The sequence below is a fragment of the Antechinus flavipes genome, chromosome 3, assembly GCF_016432865.1.
Source record: "Antechinus flavipes isolate AdamAnt ecotype Samford, QLD, Australia chromosome 3, AdamAnt_v2, whole genome shotgun sequence".
NCBI classification, from domain to species: Eukaryota; Metazoa; Chordata; class Mammalia; order Dasyuromorphia; family Dasyuridae; genus Antechinus; species Antechinus flavipes.
In genome coordinates this window covers 303,888,535-303,895,053 of record NC_067400.1, presented here as the reverse complement: position 1 = coordinate 303,895,053, position 6,519 = coordinate 303,888,535, and the positions used below count along the sequence as shown (strand labels likewise).

Genomic DNA, 6,519 nt, shown 5'->3' with positions numbered 1-6,519 from the left:
TTGATTCTCTCCTTTGATTAAACATCCTCAGCAACATCATTCATATTCATCAGTCTCACTAAGGCAGTGAAACATTCCTTTCTAAAAAAAAAAAAATGCCTGTTTTCACGGCACTCTTTCTTCCTCTTCTTCCCTTTCCTTTTCAATGGTCTTGTGAGGGATGTAGAAGACCCTTACCCAAAATGACTACTCAGAGATCCCTCAGTAGAAGGCAGAAAAGTTGTTTATTGAAAAACCTCCGGAGGATGAGCCGTCCCATCGCAAGATAAGCTCGCGGTAGGAGGGCTAAAGAAGTAGTAAAGATACATAGCTTTTATACAAGAAATTACATCACAAGTAAGAGAGCATTGAAAGGGGAGGGGGAGGCATCTAATTGGTTGTTGCTAGTTGGGGAGATTGGAATGGAAGGTTTCTGTTTCCCTGAAATCTCCTGATTTCTGGGAAACAAAGTCAGGCCTTCAGGCTTAATCAAGCAGACAGTAGTCCAGCTAATAGACTAAATATTGATAAATGTCAAATACCAATAAATGTCATCAGTTCAGGTTAAGTAAATATGTTTCTAGCTGGCCAAGGCTCAAGTAGATATGAGCCTGCACATATTATACAGGTCATAGGGGAGACACAGAAATAATAAAATACAGAAAAAGAATGCATACATCCCTGTAAGTTCTTCACCTTATCTATTCCCCACAGCTCCCCCCTTCTAACATGTAAATGATTTTTATCATATTTCTATGAAGAACTTATACACTTTTCAAAATCAGTTAATATATCTATACATTGTTTATCAAGTTCACAATCAAGATCATCCCTCTTTAATACATTCCAGTCTTTTCTCTGAAGAATTATCATTTTAATAGCATCTTCTGTATGCAATATTTTGATAGGGACCACTGAACTATTCTGGTTACTAATGTAATTATACAGGATAGACATAGCAGCAACAGGATAATACCATTGATTGCAATAAGTTCATACCATAAAAATTGCTTCCACCAACTATCTTAGAAACAGTTATCACAGAACAGATTGGCATTTGGCAAACATAAAAATACAAAGATAAATAAAGATGACAATCTAGGGAAACTGAGGCACAACATTACACACTCTTCTTCTGAATATTTGAATTATTGAATTACCTCCCTAAGATACCTGGGAGGTCTCAGCACCATAATTTTGACCAATCCAATGTGAGGCAAATAAATCAAAATGAAACTAGAAAATGCAAGGACTTATGGCAAGGACAAGTCTCTTCCTGACAACCCCAGAGTTATCAGCAGTACAAAGGCCCTCATCTCAGTCAGAGAATCCAGTTTGAGATGGACAGTTCACTGTGTTAGGGGGTCTGCAGTCATTTGTGCACTTAACTCAGCTTCTGCTTATAGAGGGAGTAGCAGGGCTCGAGACAGTCATGCTGCCCATTCAGAGGGGCAACCCACTCTAGGGGAGAAGGGTGAGGCTTAGTGTAGCTCCACCTGTCCCCACCCAAGGGGACAGACAGGGCTGTTACTAGAATACAGATTTCTGAGCAGAGCTATCAGAGCATGCACAGTTAGAACATGAAGGCAGGCAAACCCCAAACTTTAGAGGCTTGATCTCAAAAGGGCAATGTTATTAAAAATGCTGAGGTACTAGTTAAGAAACTGGGGTTACAGGGCTGGAGATTGCCAGTCCCAAGACAAGTGTCTTTATCTTAGAGATTTCTTTAAAACAGAATAGTTCCCAAAACTGAGTCTGCCAGGGCAATTCCACAGAATAAGGGATTTCAAAGCTAAAACATAGTAAAAACAAAAAGGATTGTTTAAGGACTTCCAATTCAATCTGAATGTATAGGGGATGGGGCAGAAGTACGTAAGGCAAAAGTGAAAGAAAACTAAGGGTTCCCACTCTTTTAGGTATTTTGAGAAAAATCCACCAGTTTCCCTAGTTCCCTATCTCTTCCTCTCCTTTTTTTTTCCTCATGGAAAGGAATCATCCAAAAAAAAAAAAAAAGTAAGCAGTCAAATAACCATCCACATATAAATCCCAAGAGTGAATTAAAGTTCCTATACATAACAGTCTAGTACAGGAGGAGTTTCCTAAAATCAATCCAATCAAATCAAATCAAATACCTTAAACAATTACATATTCTGAAGTGAACATAGATATTATAAACATTTTATAGCTTCCTTAACAGCAACAGTTACCATTTTTAATAATATCCATCCCAAATCTTAAACACACAGTAATGTTTGCATTTTTTTTCTAACTCTAGTAATAGAATTGTAATTTTAACAATAATTCATCAACCACTTTCCCACTTCCCCCATATCAGTCCAAATTACATCAGGAGCACTGGCGATGGTCTCAATCTTAGCTGCTTCAGGCTGAGAAATGGGCGAAGGTGCTCAATCCATGCAAGGGTGTGGATGTGGTGTCAATCTAAGCTTCAGATGGGCCGATCCATGTCTCAGAAGAGATTCAATAATCTGTAATTTGACCAAAATCTAGAACAAAAAAACTAAATCTAACAAAGTTAGAACAGTCTGGACCTGCAACAACATGTGGGGAGGCCAGTATAGATTGGCCAGCAGTTCCTGTGTGAAGGAATAAGCTTGCTTCACAGGATAGGCAGACAGCTATAGTTCCAATAAATAGCAGTTAGGTTTCACAGACCATTGTAAATTGTCCTCTTATCATTAAAAAAAAATTTAAAAATAAAACACAAATATCCAGTAACAGACAGATGACCAGGCTAAATACTTATTTGCCTAAGTATTTAGGATATAATGATTACATATAACCAGATTGGAAACAGCAAGGTATGACATATTTGAATTACATTAACAGTTCTTATTAGCTATTGTTCTGATCATAGAAATCAGTCACAGGAGGAAAAAATGCAGGAACATAACTATAACATAATATAAGCAGTTAAAACTCAATCTTCAGCACACTGAAGAGTGGAGCTTTAAAACTTCCAAATAGCATTAATTACAAGCCCAAAGAATTTCGTCCTCAAAGTTTCAAATAAATCTCAGTTATTTACCATGACCTTATATCAATAACAGTAAGAAATTTATCCCAGAAAATTCACACAATTCTTATATACCCAAGTAGATGTTGCATCTTGAATAAATTTAATATACCAATCATTTTGCTTTTAAAATACCCAATATACAGAAAAATCCCAAACTACATATGGTTCACAACAAAAACATTTTCAAAAGGAAGAAGGCAAAAACTATTATCCTTAAAGTCCCATTTCAGATAATTGGCATCAATACAGTTAATTAAAATTTCCTATTTTCACATAAAAAGAATCTGAAAAGTTCTTGAAAACATCAATTAAACTTTTTGAAATAACCCTTTCAAACTATATACCACATTTCTGATCATATTCTTTAATATTCATAACCATTATGTATCTAAAGAAACAAATATTCAATCAATTAACATCTTTTAAGAGCAATTTGTCTCTTTAAATAACCATTTGTTTTCTTCAGCCAAAGGAACCAAGCGGCAGCCACTTTCCACTGCTGCTCACTTTCTCTCCTCCCACAAAAACACATCCCTTCTCACAGCCATCTCTCTGTGACTACCCTTTCCAACCAGTTCCTTCTTTTTCCTACTGACGACTTCTTGAAATCATTTGTTTCTACTAATCAATCCTTCTTAAATTACCTTCATTCTCCTATCCCATCTCTCTGTCTCTCTCTCTTTCCAATGCTTACTTGCTCAAAATTTATTACATACCTTAAACACTCCTAAACCAAAAATCCTTCTGACTATATGCTCTATTTAAACTATTAATTGCTTTTGTAAATCAATCTCTTTTCCCTTGTCTTTAAATCATCTTTTTTTAAACTTTAAACTTCAAGATTCACAATTAATTTTGAATCAAATTTCATAAAACTTATAATATAGTTTACAAATTACTCAATACTTTTAAAAAGCAACATACCATTTAAGTAGGGAGATACAAACACAAGCTCCCCCTAAGGTAAGCTACTGGCATTTTGTTTAATAACCTATATTTCAATTTGAAGTCCAACCAAATAATAAAAAAAAAGAAAAGTTTTTCTCTTCAGTTGTAAAGGCCACAATATTCGAAAAATTCTTAAGATTTTATACTCAGAATAAATCTAACATGTGTAAGGCAACAGTAAATTATTTCCCCCAATTTTAATTTTATTTCAATTTCAAAATTATAGTACCTCTTTAAAATATAGTAAATTCCCAAAACTCTTAATCAAATATTGCAAACAATTACCCAGTTTAGTCTTCTTAAACTTTCTGTTCTCTAATTCCATGAAGGCAAATTTACTAATAATGATTTTTCTTTCTTTTCCTGCAAATTTTTTCTTTAGAAGTATGCCTAGTTTTCCCACAGGTCCAACAGGTCATTACGCCCCTGTGTTCAACTATTTACCTCTCTTACTCTATATTTATTACTCCCTTCCAATATCTGCAGTTTCTTATTTCTGATCTTAAATTTTCCAATCTTAACACACACACTAATTTAAAGTTATTTTAAAGTTAACCAGTACTTCAGTTTGTGAAATTTCCTAAAATTTACCTAGATACTTCATTCCCACATCTTTTCTCTAGTAACCAGGAAAGAGTTAAGCACCAATCCTTGCTTTACCTTGAGAATTCTTTTCTCTGGCTGAGTCCTGATAACAGGCTCTTTGTTTACAGGAGCGATAGCCACTGTTCTTCTATTTTTCTCAAAACTTTCCAAACTTTCAATCTATGTTTTTATTTTTTCCCCCTTCTCTCCCCCTTCCTGCAAAGCCACTGCCAGAGACAGAGGGAGAGAGAGAAAAATGATTTTCTTTTCTTGAGAAGCCCAAAACTAGTTCCCAAATTCTAAGACCAATACATTCTGAGCCACTCTGAAAGAATTACTACTCTGAATGAATTCCAGTTCCCACAATTCATCCTGATATTTTTCTAAGCCTGTAACACAGAGCTGAATTCTTATCTCTTATGAGCTTTCTAACTTTTAACACAGAACAAAGGCAATGCAAAGCAGACATACACACAGACATTCACAAAACTCTATTTTCACCTTTTACATACAGATTTAAGTCTGATATACCCAAATAATCCTGGGATATACATCCTCCCAGTTTACTTCCCTTGTATATCTGGGAAGTTCATTCCAGTCTTGAATTTCCTAGCTAACGTCCTGATACAAATTTTCAGACTGCTTCTATACCACCCTGGACCTGATCCAGGTGTTGGCGGAGGCCCTATGTTATCCTCACGCCCAGGCGGAGGCCCTATGTTACCCTCACGCCCCCACAGCCACCCGAGAGCTTCCTTAGGAAAAGTCCTTTATCGTTGGGGTTAACAGCAGTCCACACCAAAAATAAATTTAAGAGGGCTAATCCCTCAGGGTCTCCCTCGACCCAGCCAATAAACCCCCAGACTTCCCAAGAGCTTTACCTCGAGAACATATGTTTCTTTTCAGGCTGCAAATGCCGGCCATCAGGACTCTACTTCTTTCAATCTTCAATTCTGCATTCCACTGAGTATTCCTGCTTCGGGTCGTTGTCTAAGAGGGGAGGGAGGCTACTCACCCAGAGCCAGAGACCATGGAGAAAACTACTCCGTGGGCGCCTGTCCCTGTTCGGGGTGCACATAGCCATCTCCCCCAAAGACCCCATCCCGGACGAGCCCCCATCTGTGAGGGATGTAGAAGACCCTTACCCAAAATGACTACTCAGAGATCCCTCAGTAGAAGGCAGAAAAGTTGTTTATTGAAAAACCTCCGGAGGATGAGCCGTCCCATCGCAAGATAAGCTCGCGGTAGGAGGGCTAAAGAAGTAGTAAAGATACATAGCTTTTATACAAGAAATTACATCACAAGTAAGAGAGCATTGAAAGGGGAGGGGGAGGCATCTAATTGGTTGTTGCTAGTTGGGGAGATTGGAATGGAAGGTTTCTGTTTCCCTGAAATCTCCTGATTTCTGGGAAACAAAGTCAGGCCTTCAGGCTTAATCAAGCAGACAGTAGTCCAGCTAATAGACTAAATATTGATAAATGTCAAATACCAATAAATGTCATCAGTTCAGGTTAAGTAAATATGTTTCTAGCTGGCCAAGGCTCAAGTAGATATGAGCCTGCACATATTATACAGGTCATAGGGGAGACACAGAAATAATAAAATACAGAAAAAGAATGCATACATCCCTGTAAGTTCTTCACCTTATCTATTCCCCACAGTCTGATCTCAGTGTCCGCTTTGCAAAGGTGATGGCAGGTGTGGCTGGGGAGGGAGTCCAGGATTGTTACCATTCTCACTTCAGCGCAGGCAGTCGGCACGTCCTCAGCATCTGAATCTCGCCTATTTTTCCTCATCTCTCATTTTGTTCAAACCCTGCAGTGTTGAACCACCTCATCGCAGCCTCTGTGAAGCAGTCCCTAATTAAGGAGGCTTGTGCCCCATTTCTCATGGCATCAAGGACATGCTGTTTCTTGATCTGCAGCAGGAGCATTTCCCTTCATCTCACGTAGGAAGGAGCTCATTGC

General features: G+C 37.7%; 1 long non-coding RNA gene across 1 annotated transcript; it reads right to left on the bottom strand.

Moving 5' to 3' along the window:
- Nucleotides 1-205: 205 nt before the first annotated feature.
- LOC127554043 (uncharacterized) lies at nucleotides 206-6,207 on the bottom strand. The gene is made up of 2 exons (XR_007951882.1): nucleotides 5,434-6,207; nucleotides 206-2,468 (listed from the first exon to the last, which is right to left on the bottom strand). It is a non-coding gene; the product is annotated as an uncharacterized LOC127554043 (long non-coding RNA).
- Between the last annotated feature and the right edge of the window lie 312 nt (nucleotides 6,208-6,519).